This window comes from Pleurodeles waltl, chromosome 6 (assembly GCF_031143425.1).
Source record: "Pleurodeles waltl isolate 20211129_DDA chromosome 6, aPleWal1.hap1.20221129, whole genome shotgun sequence".
In the NCBI taxonomy this organism is placed as follows: domain Eukaryota; kingdom Metazoa; phylum Chordata; class Amphibia; order Caudata; family Salamandridae; genus Pleurodeles; species Pleurodeles waltl.
This window is the reverse complement of record NC_090445.1, coordinates 647,123,614-647,132,779: the sequence shown is the minus strand read 5'-3', so window position 1 is coordinate 647,132,779 and position 9,166 is coordinate 647,123,614. Positions and strand designations below refer to the sequence as shown.

At 40.8% G+C, this 9,166-nt stretch overlaps 1 protein-coding gene across 1 annotated transcript in view; it reads right to left on the bottom strand.

The window, feature by feature from the left end:
* Positions 1 to 2,808: 2,808 nt before the first annotated feature.
* Positions 2,809 to 9,166, bottom strand: part of MYBPH (myosin binding protein H) — a 147,347-nt gene continuing 140,989 nt past the window's right edge. Inside the window, exon 11 of the mRNA XM_069238998.1 lies at positions 2,809 to 6,988. The gene's annotated coding sequence lies outside the window, so the exon portion shown is untranslated. The remainder of the gene's footprint in view (positions 6,989 to 9,166) is intronic.

Here is a 9,166-nt window from a genome sequence, read left to right as displayed (position 1 = left end):
GTGTGTGAACTGAGGTGCAGTGATATAGATGGAGTGGGATCTCAGTATGGAGCAGAAGGGGGCACTGTCTCTAAGGATTGCAGAGCCCTGGTAGAGCTGGGTGCCTAGGCTTTAGGCAATTACAAGCAATCCTCCCCCGTAGTGACCACAGGCAGGCACACTTGGTAAAGAAAATCCACGCCAAGGAAGGGTGGGAGCCAGGCAGCTGAGAGAGGGTGCAGGGAGCCCACAAAGACCAAACGTGACCAAGATAACAGCCTGATTTATAGCCTTTTGTACAGCTAAGCTCAGAGCAGGAATGCTCTGTAAATGAAAAAGGAGGCTTACCTGGACAGGAGCAGGAAACAAAGTACACAAAAAAGACCCCCTATAGACCAGTTAAACAGGACAAAGCGTAATGATACATTAGTTGGTCCCTGCTCACACACATAGGAAGGCGGCACAAAGAGGCATGACTGACCACTAGCAATCAACGATTTTTAAATGACACTGAAACTAACAAATGAAGTAGCTGATAGCCCCCAGAAAAAGTATACTTTAAAGTATACAAGAGGTCGATCGCTTACGCTAGACCTAAAAAACGAGGATCTAGCAGTTTAGTGACCTGATTTTTAGGTGTATGCAAGGCAGGCGCAAACACCTCCAACTCTCATTTTGGATCTAGCAAGGTCCAACTCTAAAACTACCAGATCCTCCACCTTGCGTGGCAGAGTTAGTGTTTTCAGGGACCACAACTGAAAAAATCACAAAAGATAAGCACAAACGTCTCTAACATCTGTGGAAAAAAGATGGCATGTTAATGAGACAATATAGGCGGGCACTGACAATGTACCCTTCCCTGCCCCCGTCATGTTTTTTTAGGATGCATTTCCAGTGTCCAATAGGTTAAGGAAACAGCACCATCCTGCCTGAGTACTGGTAACGCTCCTGCAAAATGCCCTCATCATCCCACAAATTAGCTCTTTCTCTAGGTGGTGCCACTTTGATGAAACCTCTGCCACCATGGTGCCACTTTGATGAAACCTCTGCCACCACGGTGGCAATTTCGGAATGTATTGAGGTTCTTTCAACCAGTGTAGTGAAGAATTTTGATTTACCACACTGAAGGATGGAAATGCCATCCACAAAGCATTAAACAAGCCATTCCACATCTGCAAGCGGAAAAAATATATATTTTTCAATACTCTGATAATGCAACAAACGTTTAAAAGTGAGAATTATTACATTGCCAATGTGATTTAAATTGCAACAATATACTGTAGTGATGTAAATGAAACTTGTGGAAGAATGATTGCACAAACAATTTCTAATCATGCAAAAGTTATGCCAGACCACCTTGTTCCAAGTTTGGTAAGGCAGATTTAGGCAACTGTCCCCGAGATACCAGATGAACACTAGAGACAAGCAAAGCTGCTCCTCAGCTCGCTGCAATTCAATCTATACACCAATTAACTCCTGGAAGTACTGAAAAAAGCGACACTGGCTGCCCCCAAAATCAATGACATTGAAATCCGGGCACTACTGGACACTGATGACTCAGTGCTGCTGTCGAAATGAGGGAATGCATTGTGGAGGCTACTGACACAACTTCAGCACAGAATCTTGGCTTCAAATCCAAAATCATGCCCAGGGTCCTATAAATGTTACAATCTGCAAGACAAGCTATGTAGGTGACTCGCCTGCATAAAATTAATCAGTTTCAGTACCTAGAAATCCCTATATTGTCAGGTCCCAGTTCGACCTAACACATTTCAAGAGCAACAAAGAGAACCGATTCCAATGGCTTACCTAGATTTTCTCAGGTACATGGCAAGGGCATGGTAAGTATGTGGAAAACATCAATCAGTCCAGAACTGGCAGCATAATGATATATAAAGCTGAAATATGGGCATCGGGAACTACTCCTACTAAGCACACATAGCACAAAAGAAATACTGGCAAAAATGTCTCAGCACATCGGCTCTTTGGAGGTAGATTGTGGGGCTACTATCGCTAACAGGCAGGTAGAATGTGCTGCATAAAGCCGAGATAATCCTCCAACAGGGAAAATCACAATCAAAGAAAGAAGAGGTCAATCCCCGCACGAAAGTGAGGAAGAAACATCAGTCTTCTTGGTTCATTCATCCTCATTCAGTGCAGAGACGCAGTAAAATAAACTATTTTTTTTATTATGTTCTCCTTGTCTCTTCCTGTACCCAGTTCCTAGATCTTCATTATTTATGTTATCTTGTATGCGTTTTAGAAAATGTATTTTATAGTCTTCTTCCCTTATGCGAAAGCCAAGTGCTTTAATGCAAATAAAAACAAACCCATTATTTTTACTCTGCAAGCATAACTTTGTTTCCAAATTATAAAATAAGAGTTTTTGTAAACCATCATAATTAAAAGTATGTTATCTTTGAAGTTGAAAATGGGTACAAATGATGTATCACTTCACATCGGCCATTGCACTGGCCGTTTAGAGTGGCATGCTGGCTTCTTTAATGCAGTGTAATTCCAGAGTCCTTTTAAGGGATCATTTTTGCCTACTCTGTGTTGACGACCTTTTTCTGAGGGATTATTCTTTGAGCTGCCTGTTGTGTGCCAAGATCTTAACGCCAGTCGCCAGCATCTATTGTGTGCAGTGGTGCCCAGCCACACCCCATGTTGATTATGTCTTTTGTTGAAATGATTTAGGTACCACCTTTTGTCTTTACCTGTCAGACATGTAAGTGTACAGTAGAGCTAGACCAGCCACGTGATCTGTCACTGAATCGGTGAGGGGCCTTCTAGTTGATTTAATTTTGAAGAAACACACAGTACTCAAGATCTAGGTACAATAGCAGCTTTATTGACTAACAGAAAACTACCACAATTACAACAGTGCAAGAGCCAAACCAAACAGAGAAAAAATCCCAGAAAACCAAGGCTTCCCTTTAGATTCAAACTATAAATACTCTATAAGAGATAGATAACTCCCTAGAATCCATCCGCTGAGGTCCCCACATCCGTGACCTCATCAGGTGTGTTGCAGTTCCACATGTCTCTTTATTTGCACAAACAAAAAGTAAAACACTCCATTAATTCACAGATCTCTGAATTTTTGTAAGCAGTGGAGAAACAGGACTTGCTTTCTGACTGCCCGCTTCCTCCTTTTCTTTAGTTCCAAGGCCTGGGCACTATCAGAGTCCTCAACGGAGTCCTTATTTTTGCATCATTGAGTCTTGCAATGCTCCTCACTGCCTTAATGATTTTAAAGAGACCGGAGACTCTCCCGGTGTATACATGCAGGAAATTTCCCACTTCTTACCAGTTCAATGGCTTTCATTTTACTGGGGTAATTTCTTGTAGCTACATGATTGTCTTCCTAAGTAAAAACAAATGATGGAAAGCATATTGACACATATGGTTCGTGAAACATAGGTAAATTATCCTTGCAATCTCCTGCAACTAATCTAAACGATCTCTAAATGAAAACGGATTCTCTGTTTGTAGGCATATTGGGCCAGATGTAATAAACATTTTGCACGTCGCAAACAGCGAATTTCGCTGTTTGCGACGTGCAAACTGCAGTTTGCAATGCACAAAACCCGTTTGTGATTCGGGAACCTGGTTATTGAATCGCAAAACGGGTTTGCGACTCGCAATTAGGAAGGGGACTCCCCTTCCTAATTGCGAGTTGCAGTGCAATGCCAGATTGCTTTGTGACGCGAACGCAGTCGCAAAGCAATCACAGTTTGCACCCATTTGAAATGGGTGGTAACCCATTCGCATAAAGGAAGGGGTCCCCATCGGACCCCTTCCCCTTTGTGAATGGAACTGAAAACATTTTTTCAGAGCAGGCAGTGGTCCTGTGGACCACCGCCTGCTCTGAAAAAATGAAACGTTTCATTTTTCATTTTTGTAATGCATCTCGTTTTCCTTTAAGGAAAACGGGCTGCATTACAAAAAAAAAACTGCTTTATTAAAAAGCAGTCACAGACTTTGCGAGTCGTGTCAGTGACACCCTCCTACATTCCAATTTGCGACTCGCAAATTGCAAGTCGCTCTGACTCGCAATTTGCTAGTCGCAAATTAGAATCTACCTACATCTGGCCCATTGCCTTTATCCCACTGGAATATTGTTGGTGCGGTCTAGATTTCATGTGGTGTGTTTTGGACACCCTATTATTTTATGCAAATTGCCAGTGGATCTAGTTGTCAGTGATACATTTCTTAAGACAACCTTAACTGAGGAAACTTGAGAAAACAAATGTATTGAGTATTAAATTAGCATACGTTAAATGAAAGAATTAAAACGTCTTCAATGAAAATCTTCATATAGATCACCTATGTAAACAGCAACTTTATCCTCTGAGGCAAAAGGAACGACAACGTGTGTTACCACAAAAGGCTGAGCTTTGTAACTGTGTTGCTGGATGAAACTCTACCACCTCCCCTCAAGTACTTCACAACTATTAGAAGGACTGACTACCAATATTTCCACCTCGTCATTCTCTTAGCGCAACTCTTCTTTTTATGGCAGTGATTAACTTGTGCCTGATTCCCTTGAAAGAATTACTACAATGAAGCTAATTCAATCATCACACCGAACACATAGCCTGGAAGCTTCTCCAAAAAAATAGTCTCCGCTACACCACCACAAATCTCGTTTCTGGCTTTCCAGAACTATGTCCGACTATAGAACACATGGATGTTATTCTGTAGCCTTAGAACAGCCCCACTGGCCTCAGGTCACTCGTCGACACTCTTCTCTTTCCTTTAAGCATAACAGCCAAATTCATTCTCTCGGCCATTATGTACATCTGGGTCATCAATCCGCAGCCCGGATAGGCAATCACTCATGTAACTCCTACCTTCACCCATGTAGCAGCCAAGCCACGATCACTGGCATCAGTAACTTTCAACAGGCTCAGAACAAATATTGGATAATAAATCTAAAGCTCGGCAAAGAAAAGCCTTTAGTTGTAAAACATTTGACAATCATTTTGTGTTGGAAGGAAAATGACGGACACGTTTCATTCAATTGTTTTGGCTAGAGTTTATGTTGGTCTAGGCGTGTAATCAAACAGCCGCACACCATGCAGTGGAGTAGTAAGGATCTCCAATCGGTTATAAGGAAGGATTGTTGTCTTAATACGAAGATATGTAATGTAGGCTTCCATTGAGATGAGTGAATAGTGCCCCCTGTAGGCGACTTGATAAAATACACAGGGGACTAGTGGGTTTAGCAGAGCAAAAGACCCATCATAAATCAGCCTGGCTCCCACTTTACCAAACCTTCAGTTTCCCACCTTAGAGACAGGCAAGCTGCCAGGTTTTTCCGCAGCAGAGTTTTAGTAGTCACCAACACTGGAAACCGTTAACCAATGCCATATTACCAAGAACATTGGGGTTCAGCATTAGACATTTCCCACCCTATTAAGGTTAGGGCTTCATGTGCTGATTTCTATTGCCCAGAGTGACCCTTCGTGCCATGGCAAACCTTGGCAGGAAAAGAAAGAAAAGCTTCTGATGAGCAGAGAACTCCAGAGAGGGATGTTACATTTTTGTTCTGCTGAAAGAAATCAAGATTCGAGGAATTTCTTTCTGCAAAAAACATATCTACACCTAAAGGGGCAATATTTTGGTAAATTATATTTTGGCCACTATATTTGTGATAGAAGATATTTCTGTACCCAAAATTGTGACATATGCCCCGCCAAGCGGGTTAAAATCGCAGAATGTACAAGGTGCTCCTCTGCTGGGTGGGCAAAGGCTGGAAATGTGTTACTCTGGCTGTCTGGTGGACTATCTACAATTGTTTAAATTACCCCTTTAGTATTATATATGTTTCCTGTTTTATTAGTGAGAACATAACTGTCAGATATTTAAAAATTGTACTGTGTGTGAAAAGAGATTGTATTAACATTAGCACCATGTGAGGTTTGTGTTAGAATATCATTAGGAAAAATAACGCTAGCCAGAAAAAAAAAAAGTATCCTAAACATAGTTACACAAATATTGTCCAATTTGCTATAGATTTTCTGTTATGATTTCCAATGAGGCAATTTTTGAGAATTATATTTAGGACAATCTATTTCTGTCAGACAATATTTTATCTAGAATACACTGGTACCATAATCATCATTTGTACAAATTAATCGAAACATTTATGAATTACAAGGGAAAACTCTTTTCCTGCCCTTGTTGTCTAAACCTGAACCCTAGACTTAAATATAAAAAGATGAAAAGTTGGAAAAACCTGAACGGACCCAGGTAACACAAAAGTTTGACCAGTGCAGGATAACCCTGTGCAGCATGCAGCATAAACATGAACCTTTGTAAATGAAAATTCAAACTATATAGTAAGATATTCCAGACAAGGAGATAAAACAGTCACTTGATAATGTAACTGAGGCCGTCTGGGGAAACAAACAGAGCGAAGTAGAACCAAAATGGAAAAAGAGAAGACGAACGTGTGTTGGTACAGAGAACGCGGTGAGCATAAGGACAGTGGTACGTGGTGATCACAGGCGTCTTGTGTTAGTGGCATCACACACACCGGCCAGATCCTTAGTGCACACTCTTGGGTCGTTTTTACCTACAAACCACCTTATACATATCTGTTTTAAAGGACAAACGTTATCAGTCCTTAAGAAGCTAAGCAGTAAATATGTCCAGGCCGGGCTTCAATTGTCGAATCGCACATATAAAATCAGGAAGACATAGGTTTTCTCAATGAACAAGTCAGAGTAAAAAGGAGATCTTTGAGTTGCATCAGACACATTTATTTGTTGAAATGTACTAACGAGCAACGAGGATTGCTCCGGCAGAGTTCAAGCACTGTGAAATGAAGCTGATGGCATACCCTAATGCCGACCAGCCCGACCTGAGAAGTGACGCTAAAACGCAATAAATATATTAACATTGTCATTGTGAATTGCTTTTGTACATGGTGATGCACAGCACAGTCTTGCTAGTGTCTTTGTTGTTGTCTTGAAGTCTCCGCTTTTATTCACGATGGATTCTATCAAATGGAAGCAAAAAAGAGCAAACCTATGTCAATGAGCAGCAAGGACCTCCACATGCAAATGACCACACAGCATTTCTAACGAAGAACACACTTAAGTAGCCTGGTTGTCTATTATTCTGTTCATTGAGTGGCATGCTATGGATGTACAAGTATACAGTGCATCTATGGATGTATATTATGCTCATGTACATTTTCCCATATATTTTTGTGTGATGCTTAGAGGATTTTCTTGTCCTTTTTACAGGTAAATTAGACAATACCTAAGTAAACAGTAGGAGGTGATTCTGCTAGGATTCTCAGAAAGTAGTTTTAAAAGATTTCATTATGTGTAGGTTCTTAGAAAAGAGTCATAGTAGTACATACTAGATAAATAGTTTTTAGAATAAGATAGCAACAAAAATGGTCTTAACCAGGGACAATATTATTATATTTCTTTCTTGTATGGTAATTCCTCTAACCCCGTGCCATAGAAACTATAACTCATGCTGGAAAGTAACTTTGGACAACAAGTAATAGTTTCTTAAAATACGCATACATACAAGTATAACTACAACTGCTGCATTTAACATCTGTGGTCACCACTGTGAAGCTATATTTCACATTTTTTATGTTTTATTTCAGTCATATTCAAACTCACAAGTCATTACTGTTTCAAGAGAATTTTTGTGCCATGTAAAAAATGATTTCACAATCCTGGGGGCACTATGAGATGTGCTTGACCCCAGCAGGGATGCTGGGGGACAAATCGAATTGTAAACAAAAATTAAAACTGTCTAATAAAGTGCTTATACCCCCCCCCAAAAAAAGAAATGGGTTCAAAGTGCCATCACAATCCGCAGGAAAATCGTAATCCACCAGTAGCCATTTTGGATGCTCCTAAAAGCCACCATTTGTGATTATATTTTCAGACAAATAATGAAATAAAAGAAAATATAGGAAATACAGTTTCCCATTCAAAAAAGAGAAAACAATGCTGCATTACGTTGTACACAGGGCCTGCATCTAGGTCAGACCTTGTGCTCAGGCCTGCTGTACACGGCTGAAAGCCAACAGTGGGGCAGTGCATGCTCGCAGGTGGATGGGCACTCCACTCCTTCTAGACAAGCCTGAAGGCCGTGTATAATGGGAAGACCACATTCACAGTGGTTTGAGCAAAGGGCATGGCTGTAAGTTGCAGGAGATGCCCTCAAACTACACAGGGCACAGGGTGCGGAAGGGATGATTGGCATCTATTCTAAAGGTTGCATTTGTTTACACACACACACATATGTGTGTGTGTGTATATATATATATATATATATATACATATATATATATATATATATATATATATATATATATATATATATGTATATATATATATATATATATCCATATATATATGGCCCTGAATTCACACCAGGGCCATAGGCAGTGAAAGAAAGCTGCTGTTTAAGGACTCTTGTGCACCGGCCTACCCCGTGTGAGTGTCACAAAGCATTTGTGAAACCCACTACTTTTATAAAAAAGTTACACACACATGGACCCACTGGCGCTTGCCCTTAGAGACCCACTCAGATGTTCATGCATCCACTTACAGACCCACTCCGACACTGACACACCCATTCACAGACCCACTGAGATATGCAGTCACTCACTCACAGACCCACTCAGAAACTCATGTACCCACTCACAGATCCACTCAGATACTCAGGCACCTACTCACAGACCCACTCAGAAACTCAAGCATCCACCCTCAGACTCATTCACACACTCACTCACAATTATAAAGTCTGATAGTGGAAAAGTCCCTCTAATAAAATATTATGAGAGTCAGACAAAAGTATTATTGTTTACGGGTTAATCCTCAAAATGCCTTATTCATTGTGAGCAATATGATTCCAACATTATTAATATAGAAGAATGAGTCCGAAACAAAACATCCGGCCAAACACACAAGGTGAATCCGTAGTGGTTGTATAAAGAGTCAGTCTAGTCTTCTTATTTCAGGTTTATTGTGAACAACGTCAATCCAATGTAAATGCCGTCAGTTGTGAGTCTATTTACAGTAGCCTAGGAACATCGTCCTAACATCGTTGGTGAGTCTAAAGCAACGACACAAGACCATCAGCCAACACGTGTTTCGCCCCCTTACGGCACGTAAGCCGGGGCTTTCTCAAGGCATTCAGATAA